Consider the following 26,792-nt stretch of genomic DNA (forward strand, 5'->3'; position numbering starts at 1 on the left):
TATATATATGTGTGTGTGTGTGTGTATATATATTCCCTTTCTTCTCATCTTGGTCTTCAGGTCACCAGCCCTCAAAGGTGAAGTCATGTAAGGCAGATAAACTTCCGGTGACCACATTGTTTATTGGGTGGCTCATGTCAGGCATCTTCTCAAGCTCCTATGTACCTAATGTAGCAGAAGAAAAATACTTCCTGTTAATCTTCAAAAGTTTACTAGGAATAGATCCTGTGACAGAAGACAGATTAACAAGAGAAGAAAAAGCAAAAGGTTTTACTGTACATATTTTTTATGTATACATGGGAAAGACCCAGGAAACGAGCAGTCCCTGGAACAGTGGCTTTCAGGTCTAGATAGTATGGTGTCTTCAAAAACAGTAATTTGGGGGGAAGTGATAGGACAAAAGGACTGCGACAGTAGCAAATAAATGTCAGAAGAAGACCAGTCAGTAAATTATATTCGTGCAGATTCCCCCAGTGCCAACCCTGGGCCTGTAAGAATCTAACGTTTCTTTTGTTCTCCTTAGTAGAAAGGGGTCGAGGTAACTCCCATCTTTGTAAATCTGTGTTCTGCTTCTGGGAGAATAGAGGGCAGGGAGCATTTGTTTTCTTGTCTTTGGCTCTTCCATTCCTTTTCAGCAGCATCCCTGTTAAACTCTAAAGTCCTGTCTTAGACCATTTTGCAACCACATAGCTGTAAGAATCTTAAAACCTACTTTCTCCCCAATTTTAATACTTTTAACTCAGCTGACAAAGGATTATTTCAGGACCCACTGCTTTAGGCATAAGGGCTCTGTTAGGGCTCTCCAGAAGAACAGAACCCACAAAGTGAATATTTAAAAAGAGGGGCTATGTTAGATTGACCTCCAGGATACAGGCTGGGGAGTCTACGGTATCTGTTTTCATACTAGAGAGGCTTAAAACCTGATAGATGCTCAGTCCATGGGACTGGACACCTCAGCCATTCTCACCTGGTGCTAAAGGTCTGGAGGATTCCTGGAGAATTGCTAGACTTCAGTCCATACTGGAAGGCCGAAGAAGTTGGGTTCAGATGTCAGTGAAGGTTGGCGGTGGTAGCAGTAGTAGCAGCAACAGAGTAGGTGCACTGGCCAGTCAGGGGTCAAGGCAAGCCAGGCAAAGAGTGAGCTTTGCCTTAGACTTCCTTATCTAGGTTGCAGACAGTAGGCACCTTACATCTTGGGGAATCTTTCCATCTCAGTCAGTCCTTCCAGAAAACACCTTTACTGAGCTATCCAGAGGCATATCTTTTAGTTGAATTCAGACCTAGCAAGCTGACAACCAAGATAAAAAAAAAATCATAATTATGATGTTATTTTTTTCAAATTCTTTCTCTCAGGGCAATTTTCTTTCTTCATTGTCTTTCAGATTAAAATATGTATGCCTAGATTTAGATTACTTCTTGGTAAAATATTCTATCTCCAGCATGATATACCCTTTCAAATGCTGACCTGTAGCTTACTCGAGTCTCTAGAGAGTCCTTTCTGGCCTGGTACCAACCTTTCATGCCAATGCACAAGCACATACATCTTCAAATACTGACAGTGGGACTCAGTTTCCCACAGAGCCTCCTGAAGATTAGACAGGGGTGATATGGGCTAGGACACACTTTAATAGTCTCGTGAAAAATGTCCCTGTGCTTATTAGGATGTAACTTGGGCCCTCTCCAGGGACAATTACAAAGAAATCCCTGGGAGAAAGAAAAATGCTAATTTCTTGTTCCAATTACCAGGATGCTCTTTAATTCAAATGAAATGCCCGCAGTGTGCTGGATGCTTTATGAGACTCATCAAAAGACATGCCCCAGTCCTCAAGGAACTTCCGTCAAGAAAAAATATGACACACGCTGCAGCTGTGGAGGGCCAGACAGATAATGCAAAGGGACGGGGACACGTGAACCCTGTCCTGTCGCAGAGACTCAAAAGACTGCACCCTCATTAACCTTCCTTCTCCCTTTTGAGTCACTAGCTGTGAACAGAGAGAGAATGGACGGAGTGTGTTCCTGTCCTTTTAGGTACATAAGCTCACTCAGAAATCAAATCAATTTTTAGTGTTTACAAGGTGAGTGAAAGTCATATAGGGTCAAGATTTTGTGGGAGCCAATTTCCTCTCCCACCCAAGTATCTCACAGATTTATAAAGAAAGGCAGCCAAGCTCTGTCTAATATCTGCCCCTAGTCACTCTCTGCTATGAGGAAGGGAGTGATGAGCAGGAGGAAAGCAATGTGTGATAAATCTAGGTAGTACCTGCTCCCTTGGAGTCTTCTAGAATGAGCTGTTCCATCTGCTAACCTGCTGTGACCTTTTTTGTGGTGGTGACTTCAGCTCCTACCTAGGTACCAGCAATGGGGTGAGGGACACAGCGCACGGATGTGGTGCTTTGGTATAATGAATCGGGAAAGTGAAGACTTTGAGAAGTAGCAAAGTAGTAAATGCAGGAAGATCTCCTTAAATTCCCCTGACAGGGACCGTGAGGACTCATGGGAGATGCTCTCTCCATACCAATGGACAAGAACCCTTATCTCCAAAGACAGACAGATGCCGAGAAGAATCTGAGCAGACAGACCTTTCTATGCTTCCTGAAACTTCTACGCTTTGCCCACATTCCCTTGTCCAATCTCATTTTTTCTATGATTTCTGCCATCTGTCAAAACCAAGATGAGTGCACTCAGGTTTAAATCTGTCTGAATACATTTCTCTGTTAATCTCTCTTGGGTTGCCAACCAATGTCTAGAAAAGTAGAATACAAAGAATGTATATTTTTCATCCCCTGTGGTTTCTGGTGACCGTGAAGTGGCTGTAAAAGTCTGGATGCCGTCCTTACTCCAGAAACTGTAGACGAGTCTGAGACAATTGACACTGAGTCCGCTTCACGTTGCTTTCCCTGATCCCTGTAGTGGGAGGAGGGCAAGTGAACATCCCTCGGCCCTCCTTTTCACGGTTAGGTTATTAGGAGAAAAGTTTGTTCTCTGTTCTTTGCATCACGACTCTTGAAAATTTGGTTTCTGTTGCCTATTTGTTGCTGAAAGAAAAGGCTGTTTTTCCTGCCCCCATCCCTTGCATCAGTTTACTTAAATATAGCCACGCTAAGTATGTGAATCCATTAAGATAATATATTTTTAACCAGGCTGCAGACAGAGGAAACCCCCTATTAAAAGAAACCTGTTAAAGGGGTAAAATGTGGCTTTCAAACAAATGTAGATTGAACACGTGCCAATGATTTTATTTAACTTATTGAGGAGGGAGCCAGTGAGGTGTTATAATCAATGCAAAGGACAAGGTAGAGAGCAGAGACTCGTAGAGGTAATTAGGAATATGAAAATGAATTTGCTTCACAGAGCAGAGCTGTGGGGGCTCTGTCACGTCTCTTCCAGACAGAATTCATTTGCATGTTTATGGACAAGGGAGGGTTTGCGTTGCTAGTGGTTGCATAGCATTTACAGGGCTGGGAAATAGCTCAGTCACACTGGCAGGCATAGGAACAGCACAGAGTGAAAGAACACGAAAGGGTAGTCTTGACAATATCTCGTTTTCCTTGAAAGATAACTGGTCCTTTTCCTTTTGAAAGCTATTTCACTTAACTTATGGTAATTTGAGCCAATCATTTATTTTTCTCATCTATAGAGAATTCTAGAGACAGGTAGGATGACACAAAGACTTCTAGTTTATAAGATCTATCTCTCTATTGACCTATTTATAGCCCATCTATAGCTGCCAGAGTATAGCTAACCGTTTAAGACGGGGGACCTTACATGGAGTTTCTGTTGTGGGATATTTGTACACTGTGTGAAGGTGTATTGCTGTGATTGGTGTCATAAAAAGCTGAACGGCCAATAGCTAGGCGGGAGGTGTATATATAGGCAGAGAGGAAGGAAGAGGAGGAAGAATCTAGGTGCACAGAAAGACATCAGGAAATAGGGAAACAGGAGGTGCACGATAGAATGTAGATTAATAGAAATGGGTTAATTTAAATTATAAGAGCTGTTTAGGAACCGGCCTAAGCCATAGGCTGAGCTTTCATAATTAATAAGAAGTCTCTGTGTCATTCTTTGGGAGCTGGCTGGCAGGACAGAGTAAGACTTGCTCCAAATTTCTTTGTAATCTAGAGACTTTTAACACTTGAAAGACACTTAGATTAGGTATATATGTGACTAATTACATGCATAATTCAGACTTCTAAATACTAAATTTCAAAATAAATTCAGTTATTATTGGGGAGATTAGGAGTCAAAGTTTAGGGTTCTGAAATTTGCTTACATGTGCAGAGTTGTTTAGAAGGAAAGTTTCAAAAGGTTGAGTTGATACATGGCTGGAACAATCTCCCTCTCCCTCCGTCCCTCCCCGCTCCCCACTTCCTTTCTCTTTTCTTTCTTTCATAGGAATAGGGGAGTGAAGATTGAATATGAAAACCTGACAGCTAGAGGCATTTTGAATATAGATGGGATTTTATTCCGATGGAATATTTGAAGTGTTTGATCCAGGAGAGTTATTCTCTTGTGTTTTTCTCTCAGATTTTCCATTCCTTTTGATAGGAAAGCAGGCTCAGACATGTAAGCTGTGTTCCTAGGCGGTGTTTAGAGAAGCCCTACCTATCACTTGGAGTAACTCCCTTCTCCCTTACATCTGGAAACAGAAGGACTCCATCCCCCTTACACAAGCCACTAGAGCCTTCTGCTTTTACATCTCTGTCCTCAAGCAACTCCTCACTGGGAACTGTTGTCAGTAAGGACTGGTCTATGTCCAGGACTCAAATGACGCTTGTGAAGTTCTTAGGATTTACTGAGTGGTTTTGTAAGCGTCTAGAAGCAGTCCTACATGCTTTGTACCAGTGCACCTGCCCTTGCTCAGGGAAGTGCTAGGAAGTTTTTAACCATGGGAGAAGCTGCCGAAGCAGTTTTCTCCAATAGAGTTGCACTGGGAATATCAGCCACTCCAGGGCAGACCTCATGTTCAGTAGCTGGTTAACATATAATGGATTCCACAGTGTGTGTGTGTGTGTGTGTGTGTGTGTGTGTGTGTGTATGCAATATAAGTGCTTTGATTTGGTTACATTTAGGTGATTTTTTTTTCTTTTTGGAAGTGGCTTTATTTTTGTTTCCTTGTGTTTAGGGCTTTGTTGTGGCATTGGTATGGTAGTTTGAATGTAATTGGCCTCCGTAATCTCATAGGGAGTGGCACAATTAGGAGGTGTGACTGTGTTGGAGTGGTATGGCCTTGTTGAAAGAAGTGTGTCACTGTCGGGGTGGGCTTTGAGGTTTACTATGCTCCTGTCCAATGTCACAGTCCACTTTCCTATTGCCTTCTGATCACGATATAGCTTATATGTTTGCCTGGACGCTACCATGCTCCCCGCTATGAAAATAATGAACTAAACCTCTAAAACTATAAGCTACAACATCATTAAATGTTTTCTTTTATAATAGTCACCATGGTCATAGTGTCTCTTCACAGTGATAGCAACCCTGCTAAGACAATTGGGTTTTTGTTTGTTTTTTTGAGAAAGAGCTTAAAGTTGGGTGGATAGGAAAGGAGAGAGGAGCTGGAAGGATTTGGGGAAAGAGAAGAATATGATTTAAAATAAAATAATTTAAATTAAAAATTTATTTTAAATAATAAAAACATAATACTACTAAGTAGTAATAATAATATAATAATAATAACAATAATAATAAAAGAAATTGCTGGTGCAAAACCACAGCTTTTCTCTCCAAAGGAAGAAGAGATAACTTATTCTAGAGCCAAATATGAGTTACTGTGGCCTGGGGACAGAGTTTCAAGGTTACCCAAATACCATTTCAGGGTGGTAACAGTTTCATTTGGTTGTAGAATAGCAGAACAAAGGGAGTCATACATCAAGGTTCTTTAAAATTACACTGGTGGAGTCTGGGGAGATGGCTCTATTGGTGAAGTGCTCACATTGTGACAGAAGGACGTAAGATTGATCCCCAGAACACTGTGAAAAAGCCGGGAATAGCGTGCAGGCACACTCTAATCCTCAAGGCAGAGACTCACAGGTCCCTGGGACTTCCAACCAGCCTTGGGGAGGTCCAGACCAATGAGAGACTCTATCCTAAAAAGATAAAGGATGGGTGGTGCTCAAGGAATGACAAGCAAGATTATCTTTTGGCCTCCATATGTACACAGACATATATGTTTACACACCTGTGCACGAACATGCACATACGTACATACATACACACACACACACACACCCACACACACACACAATAAACTTAAAAATACTTGGATGAAAATGTGAGGTAGATAGGTTACAGTGAGGAAATCTGTTGCAGGCTGCAGATGCTCTCCGAGGACTTTCTTAGCTTTTGGGTGGCTGGAAGCCAGGGGTCTATTTGGTTGTTGCTAAAAGGATTTTGCATTGATAATTCCAAGGATATGGGATCAAACAAATGGCTGTAATGGGGACTAAGAGTCCAGGTTAATTTGTCTCCCAACTTGTGGCATTTTAGTTCTCCACAATCTCAGAAATGTTTTTATTCAGCCATCAACCTTGTAGAGTATTTAACACAAAGGTTTACAGCCTGGACAGCATCCTTGTCTGATGTAAACCACGGTGTTGTTACAGGAGTGGATCTGAGTCTGGAGGGCAGTCATTGGCCTTCCCAAGTTCCTATGCCTTATTTTAATTATATTTTTGATAATATATTGTAATTATAACATTTATCTTTTCCCTTTTGTTCTTTGGACCCTCCCACATCCCCCTTCCCACTCTCCTTCAAACTCATGGCCTCTTTCTTTCACTAATTTTTATTTCATAGATATCCATATTTGTATGTACTTCTATGTTACCGAATATAACTGGTTCAGTCCATATGATGTTACGTATGTGTATGTTTTCAGGGCTCACCATTTGGCACTGGACAGTGTGTGCTCTTTCCTGGGGAAGAACATCTCTTTTCACTCCCAGCTTTCCTTAGCTGCCGGTGGTGCCTTGTGATCTTTTCCCCATCCAATTGGGCATGGTCGTTGATGTTGTCCTCATTCAGCTCACATTTGGTGAGACTTAATGAGTGGTATCTGCTGTTTCTCAAAAACTTTAGAGGAAACTTGTGCCCATTGCCCAATCTGAGGCTGTCTATTCCAGTCCTCTGGGTCCCTGTGCCATTTCTTGAGGCAGTATTGCCCTCTGGATGATTTGCCTCTTAATTTTGCCTCCTGTTTGGTCTCCCCTCTTCTCGTTTGCAGGGAGAGGGGCTCTACAGGCTCTCCTAAGGAAATCAGGAATCAGTCTGCTCACAAAACAAGCTCCCTGTTTCTGGGAATTTCTGCTTTTTAGAAGCAAAACTAGGTAGCTTTCTTTTACTTCAAACCGTCCAAAGTCGCAGCTGGTGGCGGAGCCCGCAGGGGAGTAACTGCTTCAGTTAGTTCAAAGGCTGTGTGCTGATCAGCACCCTGGAGAGACCAGAGAAAATAGACCTCAGGGCTTTTAACCCTCCACATGGGGGTGATATTTCCAATTGTCCATTTAAATTTTGATGAATAGCAGAGAACGGATGAGCACTTGGCTTGCTCAAGAGGGTCAGGGCCAGCGTAAAACTGAGAGAGAAGGTGCTCTTTTTGTTGGCTGAGTGTTCGGACAAAAGCCCTCCTTCTGGGATTCCCAACAGACTAGGTTTGATGATTCATCCCCACAGGCCAATTCCATAAGATGTGAAGAGTAGAGAAAAGAGGTTCAATCTGTATTGTTACAGGTTGATATCAGGGTCCAATGGGTACCCACTGGGTGTTCCAGGTCCTTGTGTCCCAGAACAAGGGATTGGTGAAAAACATTCAGGCCTTTAGTATCCTGGTGTTTTGGACATTTATATCCCAATGTTCAGGCGTGTCCCAGCATACTTCCCTGAGCAGTCTCTGTTACTGGCTAGCCTCTGTGGGTGAGGATTTTTAATCTTTATACTAGTTTTTTTCCTATGCTCATTTCAGCCTAATTTTTCTCTTTACTCTCCTTCCATAAAAGGTACTACTGATGGAAAGATGAACTGCCAAAGGGAACCAACATCCCAAGGCCCTCTGCAAGGGATTGAAGTGAGCTGTAAGTGTAAGTAGAGGAGGAACTGAGGTAGAATCTGAGATGTGTCCATATTAGGCAATCTTGATCAAAGGATGATCTAGCTGATCATTATTTCAGTTCTGGACCTACAAGCTGGTCTGAGAAAATCGTTACCATGGTCACAGTGTGAAAGGAAACCATCTGTTCCATAGGTGATTGCTTCTGCTTTGTCATGCAGCCTCACTTTCAGATCTCATTGCCCATATTTGGGGAAGTAGTCTACCCTGTGAGACTTTTTTCTTTCTGGAACCCAAAGTGACAGGAAGTTTAGAACCCTGACTCTTAATTTTATATCTTCAGCCTTGAAGGAGGAATGAGGAAGTCTACACATTATTGGTTTTGAGATGGAGACTCCTTGAGAGATTGGGGTTTGCAGAGTCACATAGGTGACCCACGGTAAAGGAGACAGATACAAGATGGAGGCAGAGATGCCAGGCTTTGCTCCCTACATAGGTTAGGTTGTAGTTAGTTATATTGTAGGGTTGGCACATGTCTACAATAGCCATTTCTAAGTTATGCCTGACAAAGTCTTCTACCACCACAGCCATTGTAAACAGACTTGGCCAGAACAAATGAAGAGTAAACGACTCCTCAGTGAGGACAGGAAATCCCAAACCTTCTTGTTATGGGATATGTAACTATGTAAAGATGTGTTACATTTGTTTATGCTGCAGACTATCATTGTAATTGTGTAAAGGTGTGTTATGGTTGTTTTGCTGCATGTGTTTAGTTATGAAAAGATGTGTTGCTGTTTCATCTTGTCTGCCTAAGGCACTTAGTTAGTCTAATATAGATCTGAAAAGCCAATAGCCAGGCAGAGAAAGGATAGTTGGGATTGGTGGGCAGAGAAAATAAATAGGAGAAATCTAGACTCAAAAAGAATGAGAAGGAAGAGGAAAGAAGAGAACACACCTGAGGCAAAAGCCAGGCAGCCACCAGCCAGACATGGAAAACACAGGAAAATAAGATATACAGAAAGAATAAAAGGTAAAAAGGCCAGAGGCAAACATAGATAAAGAGAAAAAATAAGAATTAAGCTAAGGCCAAGTATTCAAAACCAACAATAAGTCTCTGGATCATGATTTGGGAGCTGGTTGGTGGCCCAAAAGAAAAATCCTGGTACACTATCTCTGTCAATATAGACAGAGCTCTGACTCCAAATGAGGAGATTTGGTTCCAATCTCACTGAACCTTATCTCTGGTTGCATTGTGGGCTTGATTTTTTACCACCTCTCTCTGAGCTCTACTTTTCATTTTCAGTATTCAAGATTGTTCCCAACTCCAGATGATTATATCTACTGGGTAAATCCTTGGGAGTATACAAATAGACTTCATAGTTAAGATGGCCATTGGGTAGCGTCTGAGGTCTATAACAGGGATTTGTTTTCTTTGCTCTGACCTGTCTGATATACACAATGATGTATTTGAAGAGTGCTGTGCAATACTGCTCTTGTACCCTGTAAAGATTTGTCACTCGTATTTGTTTAATAAAACACTGATTGGTCAATGGCCAGGCAGGAAGTATAGCTGGGGTGATCAGACTAGGAAAACTTGGCAAGAGGAAAGGCTCAGTCTGAAGTCACCACTCAGACACAAAGAAATCAAAATGAAAACATTGCACTGAGAAAAGGTACCAAGCCACGTGGCTAAGCATAGATAAGAATTATGGGTTAATTTAAGTTGTAAGAGCTAGTTAATAATAGGCTGAGCCGTGTTGTAATTAATATAGTTTTTGAGTAATTATTCAGTTCTGGGGTGACCAGGAAATAAAAAAGCAGTCTCCTTTTACAAATGGCACCATTGTGGGGCAACTACATCCACCTAAAACCTGAGAGAGCTTGAGAAGGGATTCTAGACATAAAAGATCAGAGTTAAGCATGACTTCTTGGTAGAAGCATTTTCTCAGGTGGGCTTTGTTTTCTAGAGGCAAACAGAGGCACAGTTCCTTTAAGAGAGGCTTCCTGACTCAGTGTTAGCAGCAAAAACCTCATAGCTCTTTGGAGAGGCTTTGCCACCAAACACTTAAATGGCACTTATGAGCAGCCAATATCAGGGTTCTTGGGCTGGCATGGACCTAGAAACTCCACAGAGTGGCTCCTGCCAGTATCTCTGCCATGAAGCTAATCTCTCAAAAAGCCAAGGAGCAGGGCAGATCCAGCTGCCAAAGCTACAACTTTAATTCTAGTCTTACTGCTTAGTGAATTAAAGACTCATGTGGTCAGAAAAAGATAAGAAAAAGATTCAGATGGAACAACAACAACAACAAAAAACCCTCTAAATGGTTTACAGTCTGTTTAAAAATATACATAGGCTTTGGGGAGGAAAGAAAAAGGATAAAGTCTTTTTTAAAAAGAAAAATGAAAGAGAGTAGTTGGGTGTGGTGGCACACACCTTTAATCCCAACTCTTGGGAGGCAAGTGCAGGTAGATCTTTATGAATTCAAGAGCAGCCTGGTCTACAAAGTAAGTTCCAGGATAGCCAAAGATACACAGAGAAACCATGTCTCAAAAAAACAAAACTTAAAAATAAAAATAAAAGAAATAGAGTTAAAAAATAAAGCCACATAAAGATGAGAAATATAGAGAGAATCTGGATACTGTACTTTATTGTGTTGTCTTTAAACTGTTTTACTGCTGAGGAAGGAACAACAGCAGCTAAAGGACATTTGATTATAAATGCTTCTGGTTAATCCAACATATATATTTTAAAAATGCCTTGACTTCAAAGTTTAAGTCAAAATATATGTTGCTTTGTAGAAGAGATTTTGCTTTTGTTTCAACAGGAAACTATGAATTCATTCTGGGTAAAGAAAAATAAGGTTTGATCAAAGAAGACTTCCTGAAAAATCTCCAGTGGGAATGGATGGCCCAGATGATCCAACTTTTTTCTTTTCTTTTCTTTCATTTTCTTTCTTATTTTATTTTATTTTTGTGTTTTTGAGGCAGGGTTTCTCTGTAACTTTGAAGCCTGTCCTGGAACTAGCTCTTGTAGACCAGGCTGGCCTCAAACTCACAGAGATCCACCTATCTTTGTCTCCTGAGTGCTGGGATTAAAGGCATGGGCCACCACTGCCCAGCTGACCAGAGCACCTCTGATGTAGTTGTACATTCAGAACAGTCTCAAGACTGCTGACTGAGATGATCCAGCCTCACAGAATACTCCAGTCAGGACTTGACCATAATCCTAAATTTTCTTTGGGTCACCATAAGATTATCAATGTCCCAATCAGCAGTAAGTAGCCCAGAAAGCTATGCCCGCATTCCCAAAAATGGATTATGGATATTTGTCTTTGATTATAGTGCTGGTTAGAAGTTGTTATTGATAGTGGTCAGGAAAAAAGCTAAAAACGGGAGATTAGATTTAGAGTTCATGTTTTGAAAAGAAAAAAGGGGAAGTGCTGTGTGATAATGCTCTTGTACCCTGTAAAGATGTGTCACTTGTATTGGTTTAATAAAACACTGATTGGCCAGTGGCCAAGAAGGAAGGAAGTATAGGCAGGGTGACCAGACTAGGAATATTCTGGAAAGAAGAAAGGCTCAATCTACAGTCATCACTCAGACACAGAGGAATCAAGATGAAAATGCTGCACTGAGAAAAGGTACCAAGCCACATGGCTAAACATAGACAAGAATTATGGGTTAATTTAGGAGGTAAAAGTTAGCTAGAAATATGCCTGAGCTGTTGGCTAAACAGTGCTATAATTAATATAGTTTTTGTGTGATTATCTGGGTCTAAGAAGCTGGAAATGGAAAGACAGTCTCTGTCTACAGAAGACTGTTTTGATTCACAACGTTTTTTTTTTTTATCTCATTATGAAAATGTCATGTAACTATTAGTGTGTTGGAAATGGAATATAGCCAACCTAAATCCCTGTTCCTGGGCTGTATATTTTACATTGACACCAACAGAACCCAACTGAGGTACAAGGACAGGCTGAAAAACTGGTGCTCACATGATCCATTAGCTGGACGGGCATTGAGCAGCAGTCCTTAAGAGCTAGCCTTATCAAAGGTTCTTCTTATTAAGTCAGACTAGAACATCCCCTTTCACACGTCCTTGGAGTAATGGATTCAAAGAGCTTAAACAACCTCAGAAACAGAAACTTCAAAGGATAAAAGACAGCACAGGGACTTTGTCTCCTGTCTTTTTATCTACCTCCTTAAATTAAAAGCCAGGAGCTTGACTCAGCTAGCCGACCTGTGCCTGAAACAAAGATCACACACCGTCAAGGGTAAATACCTCCACACTGCAGGCCAGTTGATGGAAAGGTCAAGATTATGGACTTGTTAGAGAAGTAAATAGATGAAAATATGTCTATAAACTACAAGGTAAGTGAGGGGTGGTCTTCTTTGACCCAAACAGTATTTCAATTTCTGATAAAACAAGCAGTAGCAATGTAACTACCGTGTAAGCTTTATTGAGTACTGCTGGTTACATAGAGTACTTAGTGCTCTGAGTATTTGACCTTCACAACAGCTCTATGGAACATCTCATGTTGTTTACCCATGTTCTCAAGGTGAGTGCACATCAGTGTCATGATTTACATGCATACCAGCAGGTGGAATCTGTAGCCATGCAGTAGCTGGAGCGTTGTGCTGTTTCGTGGGGTAATTTTCTGCCTTACTCATCTTGGGCCCTTTCTATGTTGTATTTTGTGTTCGTGTCTGTAATACATGTCAAGTAGCTACAGCCTCACTCAACACCGCCTCTTTCGTTGCTACTGTAGAAGACCAAATAGGTCACTCCAAATATGCCATTTTGGCCCAAGGGCTATTTTGAGCAAAAGGCAATTGAGTAGAAACAGACACAAAAGCCTACCCTCTCCCATTTGCAAAGGTGAAAGCGTCCCTCCTCCACTGTTTACCAGGAAAGCCTGACCACTGCAGACAGCCCTTGACCTTCATCAGCCTCAAGTGGCAAGGACTCTGTGGCTGCTCTTCACTTACCCTCACAATTTGCTGCCTGCTGAGAATCAATGTCCTATTCCTTTGTCTTCTCAAGAAAAAAAAAAAAACCTTAATTCTAAATCCTCCCTCTTTGAGGAGTACCCATTCCTTGGGAATCTTTCAAGTATGCATGGAATATGATTATTAATAAATTCTGTTTGTTTTTCTTGTTATGCCATCTCTCGTTACCACGGTCCATCAGAGCTAAGAACTAAGACAGACAAAGATAAGTGACTTTTCCTCCACTGTACTCTATAACCTCTAGTGAGCACTTCTCAACTGTCTTTTCTAGAATCCCGGCTGATTATGCTTTGGGTCTGAAAAGCCTCTCCCCATACCCCACCCGAACTCTAATGTGTTGAAGGTAATCTCCACTGCATCAGTGATCAGAGGTGGGTCTTTGGGGGAATGACTAGATCATGAGGCACTGACTGACGTCATCTATGGGTTTCTATCTTGTTCCTGGTTTCTTATTCTCTGTCTTTGCCTCCTAGCTGCCATGAGTAGCCTCTCCCACTCTCCCTCATGACACACATCTGATGCTGTGATTTCTGCTTTCCCCCAGGTCCAAAGCAATGAAACCATATGCCAAAACAGGCCTTTCCTTTTTAATTTGTTTTTCTTAGGCATTTTGTCACAGCAATAGAAATGAAGCTAAAGCCACTGGACTGCATGGAAATGTTCTGGGGTTTGTCCGGCATGTCTTTGAAGCAGAGAAATCATGTCAGTTCTTTGGCAGGCACCCTGTCTTCCTCCAATTTCCATTTTAGACTTGTGAATAACTTTTTACTTTAAATTGAAGTCAAGTCTTCCCCTCTCCTTCCTTTTCTAAATGATATCCTCATCTTTATTTCTAATGTAATTAGAATCTGTTCCAGAAAGCTAAATCTGCAAGTGTTTCTGGCTACAGCAGAAAACTCATTGTGTTTTTAAAAATTATAACCCAAATGGGAAACAACTTGAAGATGGGATTTCAGTTACAGTTTCCCTCTAACCTACATCACTGGCCTATTTATCCACTAACACTCTGGGATTCTATGAAGCTCTATCAAGAAGGGCTAGCGAGAGGGCAGGACCAAGAGTCTAGTGTGATTGGTTGGGTGTCAGTTGGGTGTGACTTGCTTGGTTAATGCTCCATCAAAACTTTGTGCTTGATTTGTAGAAGAGAAAAAAGCACGGTCTTTTCACATCTGTTCTTGGGTTGCGTTAGAACTCTAAATGTACACGTTGATGTGGTGTGTCCTCCCCAGTCACAGAATCAAGAGCTTCAACCTCAAAAGTCCAGGAGGAACAGTTGCGTGGCACAGTCCAGTTGATGTGCTCTGGGGACACCAGGAATGAACGAGGAGAGCAGAGAGCAGCCCTCTTTCCAGCTCACTGCCTCTTGATACTGGAGGGCCAACAAAACATTTGCTCCAACTTGTCAAAAGGATTCAGAAATTTACATGAAATTTTTCAAATTTTGAGTATCAGTCACTAATTTCAAAAGCATTAGCCCCCTCCCTCAAATTCTCCATGTCATTGCCCCAGTCCAAAGTAGAGGAGTCAACCAAGCAGAGACGCCAACGCCAGGCACTATAGAAACCTTTCCTCCTTTAACTTACTTGCCTCAGGTTTTTTGTTACAGTTATAGAAAATTAAGACACTGAAGGTGCATAAAAGCGTATTAAGGTTCAGCAAGGGTCACTCTTCAAGTAGTTTTTTGTCATTGAATTCCTATGCTGTCATCCAGGCGTGCTGGAACCTAGATAGGGAGAGAGTTGGTGTGCAGACTTAGCAAACTTCTTGCCAAGAAGAACTGGCAGGTTTTCAACCATAAACCCCAAAGATCAAGCAAATGTATAATTGACACTTTAGGCTTCCTTTTTGCAACTCCTATTCTGGAATTTTAGTGTGTGAAGGTCAGACTAGGACTTGAATAAACAAGAGGAAAGAAAGCATTAGACCTTTTGAGATTTTGGAGGACCTTTGGTGACATCCTGGAAGGTCTGATTTCCATCACAATGAGTTGTGAGGCAATCTGGATCAGAGGCTGTAAGGGCACAGGCCAGGGAAGGTGAGGCTGAGCTCCCATCCATACCTGCTGACCTTTGGTTTTCTTCTGGTTCCATTGACTCTATGCTTTTAGGCAACCAAGAAAAACAGAGTGAGAGTGAAATGAAGGAACAAGTTCCTTCTATTTGTGAGTCTTTAAAGGGGAAGGGTGGGTGACCGCTGATGAGCCTGCAGGTGCTCTGGCTTCTGAGGAAAATAACCTCAATGATCATAATGCTATTAAAATGACTCAATGGTCATAATGTTCTTGTGTGTAAAGTGAGATAAAAAACAACAGGGAGAATCTAGGCAGAAAGCAGCTTGGGCAGGGAAAAGCCAGGAATCCTGGAGGAAGGAGTAGTGAAGTAAGTTGTAGACACAGATATATATGCTAAGTCCCGGAAACCCTAGCTGTTAGATTTGCTATTGGTTGTTTTCAATTGGCTTCATAAACACTGGGATGGCTTCTTAGGGCTTTACAAATACTTGTCCAATTAAGTCTCATATCATTGCCACAAGGCAGTGGCAAACAGTGACACTAACTGTATTCATTATTTTAAAATTTTATTTTCAATATCATCATCATTATATGTGCCTGTGTGTAGCGGTCAGAGGATAACTTTTTTGAGAAGATTCTTTCCTTCCACTGTGGGATCCGGGGAAAAAACTTGTGATCAAGCTTTCTCGGCAAGTGTCTCTAACCACTGAACCACCTAGCAAGCCCTAATTTTACTCATTATTATCGCCCTTTTATAGATGACAAAATTGACAGTTTTATTGTCTAAACATTTGTGAGGATCTCACAATGACCTTTGCATAAACAAAAGGCAGAGTGCTGTTCTAACTCCAGTTGAGAGGAAGTTGTCTTGAGAGCCACACAGGTCACCACACAGGGAGAGGGTGACAGAGGGCAGGATGAGATTGGCTGGGTTTTTCAGGCTTCTTCCAGGTTGGAGATTCTGAGGATTCTGGAAGCTCAAAAAAGGAGGGGCCACATTCTTAAATGTTTGACATCTGTTAGTAGGGCTGCAGTGTAAGCCAGTTGTGTTAGAAAAATAGGAAAAATCGTTAGCAAACTACTCGCAAAGGAGAATTGAGATATTTTCAGTCTTAATTCCCAGACCAGTCAAGGCAGCTCTTATAAAATATTGCGTGAGACACAGAAGGATCACTCATTGGTAAGTGGCTTTAGACAGTCTAGTTCTCGAGTCCCCAGCAGCAAAGGAAGACCCAGGCGAGGTCAAGGAGTCCCTTGTGCTTCCTCTGCTCAAATGAAGCATTATGAGAGAGGAACACAGATGGGCGACAAGGCCAAAGACAAAGTGGTTACAGAAGACTGTGTGATTTGGAGAAAGAACCCTTATCGCAAAGAAACCTTCACTGTTGCCTCGCTGTCTGCTAGCTTTTATGTCCACACAACTGTTTTGTTTTGCGGCCCCTTCTTCCACTAAAACATGTATGGCTTGTCATGCTACATTGGAAAAAGGCCAGAGCAATGTCTTGTCTTGTCTTGTCTTGTCTTTTCTTTTCTTTTCTTTTCTTTTCTTTTCTTTTCTTTTCTTTTCTTTCTTTCCTTTCTTTCTTTCTTTCTTTCTTTCTTTCTTTCTTTCTTTCTTTTTCTTTAACAGACAAAGGAAAGGGACTCTTTACTGACATAAGTCAGTATGTAATGTTTAAATGTCCTCTTTAAGAAACCTGAGCACATATCTCTGGGCAAAGTCCAATTATTTGTAAGCTTTGACCTCTCCTCCCACCCTTCCTCCTGGTTCCTTCCCTCAGTATTTTTGAACTCAAATTGAGAGTCATCAAAATGATGATTATAAATGCCTTTTTTATTCTTTCAGTTTGTGCTAAATTCACATACTCAATTTGATCAAGTATTGAATGCTAAAGAATCAATCACCTGTTGGCTTTGGCTTTGTCCCAAAATAATTAGCTAGGAGTTGTGGGGTGGCGGGTGGGGGACGCACTGCAGATCTGGAGAGGGAAGCGCACTGTTCTGCTGCAGAAGTGGATTTCATGCCTCCTGCTCTCCCCTCGTCCTTCCGTGCCGGTTAAGCATTTAGAAGCTGAGTCTCCTGATTCTGGAGGCTGATTGCTTTAATGAGCGCCAGGGGTTGATGGCTGGAGCCTCACCTGCTTGGTGCTCTGCTTCTGAGAAAAACTAACAAGCACAAAGAAACCCACTCGAGCCCCTGTGAGAGCACTTGTGGGGTGTTCCCTAATCACACCCCAGGAAGTACATAACACAAGGAGCTCTGGTCTTTGCCAACTGGGAGGGTATCAGTTTAGACAAGCACAAACTTTGAGGCCTCTCTCAAGGACACACTGGGATCCCTGTTTTCTCGCCCTCCAGAGCCAAATGGGGCTGGCTCCGTGCTGAGCCCTAACTGGCTTGACAGGCTTTTTCTTTGTTCTAAAGGCTAACTCCAAAGGTTTGCTGAGGGTGCCCCAGCTCACCAAGCCTTTTACTTACATTGTGTTATTTGAATACTATGCAACTTTCTAGGCAGATCCCCGTCCACACCTGTCCTCTCCCACCTGCCTTTAGAAGTCAGCTAAGGCTTATTTTTACCTCCTCCTGATGCCTAGCGGAATGTGTTGGTAAAAATTCCTCGGATGTGAGTCGATTCCAGTCTATACTAGTCTGTATCAAAGTTTGACTCGTTAGATAGTGTAACTCATAGGTAAAGCAGAATTGATGAAATTAGTTAGATTTTAAAACGAGCACTTGGCAGAGCTACTGCCATTTTTAAAAGCTTCTTTTTAATAAAGGCAGTAAGTAAACTTATCTTTTAGTTTATGTGCTTTTATGTTTTTGAGTGCTGTATTCACATCATTTCCACCTATCTCTCTCCCCCTTTGACTCCTCTTGTGTATCAGTCATCAAATTTATAAACTCTTCTTCTATGATTATTACTGTTTTACACACACACACACACACACACACACACACACACACACACCACTTACAAAACCTTACCGCGTCTGAATAGTGTTGCCCATATGTACACATGCTTAGGACTGACCACTTGGGTTAAACTCGGCTCTAAGTTAATCTTCCTTTAAAAATTAATTTATATGCATGAAGATGCTTTAATTAAATCCATGATCAAGCATGCACAAGCACAAGGACCCGAGTTCAGAGCCCCAGCACCCATCTAACGGGCCAGGTGTATGAGTGTAACCTGACTCAGCTCCTCAGCACCCTGTATGTTACAGGGTGAGGGTATCTAGTGCTCGCCTCTGTTTAAGCTGAGGCCTGAAATGTGCACCCCAGAAAACAAAATCCAGGCTTTTGTGTGATCACCGCCTGATCAAAACTTCACTACCCAGACTCTAATGATTTCCCAGGGCTGGAGCAGCCACAGTGGAAGACTGATGTCCTCTGGGTGTGAGGACATCATTTCACATGGAAGTCAAATGGGAGTTATCTATCCTCTTTATGATGCAGTGGATGGTTCAGTTTTACTATGTGTCAATACTGATGCATCAGGAAGGGACCTTCCTGACTTCAGAAAGATCTGGACCTGGTGGTAAGATGTGTTGAGACAATAGCTAGGAACAAAGAAGGTTTTCTAATTAATATCCTAAGAAATTGATTTTTGCAGCTAAAAAATGGTTCAATAATTATCTTATCTAGAGGAGCACATGGGTGATCTCTTGATATAATGCCATTTTCTGCCTTTTATTCTTCTATTATTATTATTAATTATTATTGTCGCTTTGTGATTCTGGGATCAAGCCCAGAGCAGTGTGCATGCTAGGCAAGCACTCAGCCCCCGAATTACATCCTTAACCCTATTCTTTTTAACAAAAGCTATTTTTTTGTGTTCTAAAATGAATACTTATTTTCCTAAAAATTGGAAAATGTAGAAAACTAGTTTTAAAAATCTCTTTAATTATCCACATATATACATTTGGACTTTTTGGACTTTCATTTGAATCAGGGAATTGAGAGGGGTGTATCTGACCTGTTTAAGGTAGATCCTTCAATTCGACTCCCTGGAACTCATAAGAATTCTTTGGGTTTGTAAAAAACATAAGTTTTAAACAGTAGCATATTTATATCAGAATGACTGTGACAGATTTTTTTTTTGCATAATGAAAAGTATCTTTAAGACGATGGAAGGCAGCACAGCATGAGAGAGAAATTTGATAACTTGTATTTGTCCTCACACCTTTTAACTTGCAGGTACACATCTTAATAACTTATATTTGTAATTTACTGAAATTTGTTTGGTGAGGCTGTCCTTTTAAACTGACAAAGCCTCTCAGCTGTCAAACTAAATCAGAGATCTTTGAGAAAGATAAAATTTTACTTGAATTATTGATTAAAAAACAACAGAGAACTTACTTGGTTGGTACCTAGAGCTACTCCTCAGGGTCCTTCATGATCGCTGAGGGTGGTATTTGCCTTTTCCTGTTTAACATAGGGTCTGCCAGGCTCCAGAAGATCCTGTGGGCTAAGAAATCTGAAGGAAGACAAGCCTACATTGACCTGAGCAGCTAGACTGTAGATTCCAGTGATTCTGTCCACTGTCTGGAGATCTTCAGTTTTAGATGAAAGGCAGTTTTTCCCAGTGGTCAGTGCTTGGCAGTTGAAGCAAATTACGGATGGACGTTGTTTTGTGCCCATTTGTCTTCTGTCTTCTTTGGAGGAAGAAGAGTGCTGCTGCTAGGAGCCAACCTGTCTCTTTTTGTTATGAAAGGATTTTTAATGATTAAGCACTTAAATGCCATATTCTCTAGATCTCTGGGCAGTAGAGGGCTGTTTATCGGGTGTAACTACAGTATAGAATTTGCCTGGAGAGCCGGGTCTGAGCTTGACTGTACGTACACTCATAAAAAGACAGAAGAAAAAAACTGCTTGTAATAGAAAGTTAATGGCAGAACTGACAATAGTAGAGAACATTTTAATATATTTTAAATTAGGGTTGGATTAAATATACCATATTTTTGTAGGAGACTTAAAAGTACATACCGATTTAAAACATGAAACTTGTTGCTTTGTTAGTCTGGAATGAGATATAATGGGCAGACAATTATAGCATTTAACAGTAAACACAGGTGCGTTTAAGTTATATGTATACACTGTAGTCTGGAATGAGATACAGTGAACAGACAATTATAATATTTAACAGTAAATATAGGTATATTTAAGTTACATGTACGAACACACACAGAGTGAACAGGATTGGCAAAATGGATGCTCTTGGTGGGCCCTATCAAAGACATGCCACTGCACAAAACACACAGGTAACAGGGTCAACTCCAGAGGCCCAGGCAGGAAATACCTCGGTAAAGATGGCGGAACTTGATCACCTGACCATATCTCTTTAAGAACTGACAGATCAAGTAGACCAAAAATACTCATTTTTTTAGTAATAAAATAACAAGTTTTCTTTAATGGCCAATAGAAAACCTCACCCGACTGAAGGAGAAAGGTGTGTTTCTGTGCATGTATTGTGAGAATATATAAAACCCAAGCCTAAGCAATCAAGCAAGACTACAAATGTTGAAGGCTTAGTATTTTTATGCATACCAAATACATTTAATGCTAACAAATTAAAAATAGAAAGCTGAAAAGATGACCTAAGAAAACTCATGTGTTTGGTGTTTTTTTTGGGGGGGAGGGGGTTCTTTGTGTAGCCCCAACTGCCCTGGAACTCCCTCTTCAGACCAGGCTAATCTCAGATTCAGAGATCTGTCTGCTTCTGCCTCCTGAGTGCTGGGAGGAAAGCTTTGTGCCACCATACCCGTCACATGTTTCTAAATTTTATTATTCCTCAATAATTCATGTGTCAGAAATAATAGGTATTAAACATATACATTAAGTCAAAACACATAGCAACCAAATATACACATTCTTACTAAAGATGGATGTACATCAATATATGCATATTTGTATACATGGAGTACACTCAGAAAACTGACTTCTCAAGTGTACTTGGAAATAATTTATTTCAAGAGAAGAGAAATACTGGCAAGGCTGTCTGCTAAATTCATGAAGCTGCAATCTTAACAGTGTAATCTGTTTGGTCATTGTCTTTGTATTCAAATCCTGAAACAGAGTCCACACTCAGGCTACACCCAGAATTATCAGCACTAATTAGTATTGCAAGGCTTCTTGTTCTAATATTATAGGAAATTGAGATAAGCTATAGACCTTAACAGCCTGTGTTTGTTAGAACTATTAGCAATGTATAGATTACAAGTATTCCTTACTGGATTCTTTGGTGTTCTGGACTGAATGAAGAATCATCATAAAACTTGTGATGTTTATGGCTATTCAGAGGGGGAAATTAATAGTCTTAAACATATGACACTTGAAGAAAATGTGTAGCCTGTTGTGTTCAAACTAAAGAAGCTCTGAACACAAGTGAACATAAACATTATAAAGTCTAAAAAGAGAATAAGCTTCTGAAGATATAAAAGAAAGAAAACATTCAGTAAAAGAGAAAAAAATGAAAAAAAATTACAGTGAGGGATCAATAATGCTAAAAATCTTTCTTCAAAAACCTTGAAGTGGTCCCAGGTCTCCGGTGTGACTAGTTAAGACAAACAATATTAAGAATGAAACAGGACAAAACTGCCTCAGACAAGTTTAAAATTATGTCAAGAGAGCCAGGACCACAATAGTATCGCAAGCAAAGCACTCTGAGAGGGTCAAATGTACTGAGAGTGTAAACTGTGTCATGAAAAATAAAGAGAGAAAATGTCTGTCTTGCTTGCTCTGTCCCTAGTACCCATCATCTATGAGGCTGAACATGGTAGTTAGGATGAGTTCCCCATCCCCCTGGCAACGTTTTTGGAAAGAGGGACCTTTCAGAGATGATTGGGTGATTGGAACCTGGGGATAAAAGGGGCTAAAGCTGTTATAATGGGGGGCTGTTACCATTAGTATCGGCTTCCCATAAAAAATGCATTTTCTCTCTTCCCTCCCTCCACCCTCCTTCCTGCCATGGTTGACATAACATGGGGGAAGGCACTGAACAGACGCAGGTCTCTAGTCCTGGACTCTCGAGCTTCCAGAATGATAAGAAATTAATCTCCTTTCTTAATAAATTACCGAGTCCCAGGGAATCTATTATAGCATCACACAATGGACTAATACAATCACTTAAATTAAGACACAGCAACTGTATATATGTTAGTGTATTTATTTTAAAACATAGCTCATTTGTTTATAAAATTTTAAATTTCAGCGATAAAATACCTTTCCAGATACTCATAATAATGCTAAGAAAATAAAGGTCCAAGATAAGCAGCGCCTATTTTGTCATTCTTTAATGCTTAGAAGGTAAAACTGTGTGGATTTTAAAGCAGCTAATCTTATCTAAATTCTCTGACAATGAAATGAACAATACAGTTTCCTACAGTTGTGATTCTCTGGAGGACAAAAGGAGAGATTCTTCCAGCAATTCTTCAGGCCAGGATCCTCGCTACATGAATTTGATGCTATCAGCCAAGACTAAAATAACATTATTATCTGATGATGTTGCTAATCAAAATTAATAATTGCTGGCAAGGGTTTAAGACACCAATTTCCTGGCCTACTGGAAGGTGTAAGAATGAAAAAGAGAAGATAGTGTGAAAGGCAGAAAGCCAAGTTTTCTGACTGCAGACTTGATGAGAAAACACCAGCCACAACTCTGGAATCTAAACGAAGTGGGGATGACCCACAAATCCTTTGCCATATTAGAAAAAAAGACTTCCTTTGATGAAATAATATTTCAAAAACACTTTTCAAGGATACAGGAAATATGAATATATATAATATACAAATAAAATACATACAAACACTCATACACACATATATACACATGTGCATATGCATATACATATATACACACATATATACACTCACATAATAATATATACTTATGTACATATACATATATATACATATATGCACATCACAAACATACACATATAAATACACATATGCATACAGATACATATACACATATACATACACATCACACAATAATATACATAGATGTACATATACACATATATGCATACACACATATACATTCACATATACATGTACACACATGCAAACATACACATGTACATGTTTACATATAAATACATGAACACATACACACACATATATATAATTACACATATACATATACCTGTTTATATATATATATATAGGGAAGGTTTTTCTTGCCTTCTCAAGTAGGAATTCTCCAGGACTTCTTGTTCTTATTTTTCCAGATTAGTATTAAGTAATTTTCCTAGGCATGTATGCAAATACATAAGGGTACAGAGAAAATTCTGGAAGAATATATACCAATTTTTCAGCATTTATATCTCTGCTAGTGAGGAGGGTATTTTGTGTGTGCCTGGTATTGGGTGGACAATTTCCAAATACCCCATTAAATATAAACATAAATATTTTAATTTTAAACAACAATATTTTAATTTTAAAATAAAAAGTGTGAAGTATGACCAGTTAAATGTAAGCTCTAAACAATCTCTTGAGCTGTAGTGTTTTTTCCTTGAAGATGCTGTAGGCAATATTTTATGGAGTTACCTTAATTTGATAAATTTCTTCAACCATTTTTGAATACCAGTTAATATATTATATGGCAACTTCTTCTCAGAGGCCTGTGGACTTCCCAGACTCCAGAACTGTAAGCCAAGCGCACTTCTATGGCTAATCGTTCCCTGAGGTGGTGTGTTACAGTGGTGGTTCCCACCTTCCTCATGCTGTGACCCTTTAATACAGTTCCTCATGTTGTAGTGACCCCCCCAAACAATAAAATTATTTTCATTGCTACTTAATAACTGTAATTTTGCTACTATTGTGAGCATGTAATGTAAACATGTGTGTTTTCTGATGGTCTCAGGCAACCCCTGTGCAAGGGTCGTTCAACCCCAAAGGGGTCACAGTTCACAGGCTGAGAACCGCTCTGTCACAGCAGTACAGAGCAGAGTGACACCTGCAAAGAAAAGTTTCTGACTTGAAAAATTAAAATTAAGGAGGAAAATTATTTTTACAGGGACATTTTTTTTTTTTTTTTCTGGAACAAAGTGAAGGGAGAGGTGCAAACAGACCAAGCCGGAGCAAGACTGCTTAGATATGCATTCCTCTTGCCCCATCCCAGATTTCCTCTGTTTAACCCTAAACGTTCATTCAATGGCCCCGAAGATGGACTTGAGATCTCTGGACTCTTTATCTGTTCCTCTTGACACCGGCCTCATCTCCTTCCCTCCTTTCCTATTACTCGGCTCTGGAATTGGTCCACTGAGATGGGTTACAATAGTCTCCCAGGACTTCCAGAGCCAGGACATTTTCTTTAACTCCCCAGCATCATATCCAATAGGCTTCCTACTTTGAATACTAAGAATGAGCCATGGAGTTTTAAAGGCTATCAACTTCTTTCATTCTTTTCCACCTAGATAAATATGGAGTAAATACTTGAGGAAATTAATTTCCTCAGAACCCATAGGAATGCCAGGTGGGACTGGCTGCCAGCTGTAGTTTCAGGACTCAGACAGAAACTGGGATGTCTCCAACGCAAGTTGACTAGTCAGAGCAGCCAGACTAGTGGAATCAGTGAGCTCTGGGTTAGATTGAGAGACCTGGCTTCAGTGACAGCTATCAAAGAAGACTCCCGGTGTCAACCTTGAGCCTGCACATGCATGCACACGTGTAGTGTATATCCATATGTGAACAAACATATACCCACATGTGGGGCCTCCACGTGCATGTCTTGCCTAAACATATATAGACATGCATGTACACAGTCATTTAAAAATGAAGTATTTGTTGGCATTTTCACCAAAATATTTAGATTCCACGTGAGAAAGAGGAGGAAGGAAATGCGAAAGGATGACTGTCGATATTTCCAGCCGGCACAAACCTTGGGTCCTGGAGTCAGGCTCCAAGGCAGTGAGGGTAGTAAACTGTTCCTTAGAAAGAGAGAAATATAGTAGGGAACGCAACCATTTTTTCAGCTCTCTGTAGTTAGTAAAAATGTCTCTTGTGTTTTGACAATTTCCTTGTCAGGGCTTTTGCTGCCACTGGAAGCTGTAGGTGTAAGTGTCTTAGATGGCCTTTGGGAGGAATTGTATGGGATGCTAGCCAGACGTTGCTTAAACTGGAAAAGTCCATCTCTTCTACATAAGAAAGAATATATTACCTAGTGCAGAATTTTGGCTCCTGGCTATGGAAGATCCTGACCCATGGAACTTAACATGCCCACAGTCCAATATGCAGGAGGAGGTGGGGTGGACAGGTGGTTTTAGGCTAATAGAAACCCTTGGCAACACTAGGGTATGTGGGAAGTTGAACAGGGCACCCAGTCTTGTACTGTGATATATAGGCAGGTCAAGGGGATCTATAAAAGCACAAATTTAGTGCAAGCTCTGGGCTCAAGCCCTGGCTCACATCAGGGACATTTCTGTTACTTGGTTCCCCAGAGGAAATGACTTTTAAAAATTAATCACAAAGGAGCCTTCAGATTGTGAGAGGGAAGGCTTTGTGTGCATGCGTGCGTGTGTGTGTGTGTGTGTGTGTGTGTGTGTGTGTACTTATGTGCATGTATCTGGCTATGTGTGCAATTGTTCGTGTGTATTAAGTTATAGGTAATGAAAACAAATGAGGGCGAGTTCACACAGCTGTGGTTACCTCCTGAAGGGTGTGCTGGGAAGGTTGAATTTACTTAAGCTGCCTTCGCTGGGGAGAGCTACCTACAGCTGGATGTTACTCCTTACCACATCCTTTCTGCTCAGTTCTATCCCATGCTTGCCCTTATGTTCCTTTCTCCTCTTTTCCCCGCTGCCCTTCCGCCATTGTGCTGGCACATAGCAGGTGCTGTATAAACAGGAAGTTATAACTGGCTAAATAACAAGGTCAAGGGGCATACAGGGAATTCCTTTTGTTTAAAACAGTGTGTTTGTCTTGGAAGAAGACAACATGGAGGAGCAGGGAGGATGTTTATCGTCTCTTATTGCTGTTTTGATTCAACAAATGTAACCCTGGGTTGTCAGCATCCCTTAAATGCACCAAATGTGTCTTACAATTTGCTGGGCTAGGACAAGAGTAGTTTATCTAAAAAGAAACGAGTTCCTTCTTCTGATGAAAGTGCCTTTAAGGACAGAACTGAAAAGGAAGCTGGATGAGGTGTCAGGTCTATCGCAGCAAGGCTTACCTATGTTGGGGAACCTTATTTTAAGGTGTGTGACTTTTGCTTATGCCTCTGTGAAGCTGTGATTCTTTGCCTGTCCAAAACACCTGGTGGTCCTAATAAAGATCTGAACAGTCAATAGCAAGGCAGGAGCAAGACTAGGCAGGGATGGCAGGCAGAGAGGATAAATAGAAGGAGAACCAAGGAAGAGGAGAGCGAGCAAGAGAACAAGGAAAGGAAGACATCAGGGGCCAGCCAGCAGCCAGCTACACAGCAAGCCACAAAGAAAGAAAGGTATACATAAATAGTGAAAGATAAAAGTCCAGAGGCAAAATGCTGGGATAATTTAAGAAAAGCTGGCAATTGGTCCTAGCATACAGCAGGGCAGGGTTGGGGGTGGGGTGCTGGATCGGGGCCACACTGGAGCACCGGACTGAGCTCCCAATGTCCCAAGGAGGAGCAGAAGGAGGGAAAATATGAGCAAAGAAGTCAGGACCACGAGGGGTGCACCCACCCATGGAGACAGTGGGGCTGATCTATTGTGAGCTCACCAAGGCCAGCTGGACTGCGACTGAAAAAGC

This window comes from Alexandromys fortis, unplaced genomic scaffold (assembly GCF_014885135.2).
Source record: "Alexandromys fortis isolate MF-2015 unplaced genomic scaffold, M_Fortis_MF-2015_v1.1 scaffold_99, whole genome shotgun sequence".
Classification (NCBI taxonomy): Eukaryota; Metazoa; Chordata; class Mammalia; order Rodentia; family Cricetidae; genus Alexandromys; species Alexandromys fortis.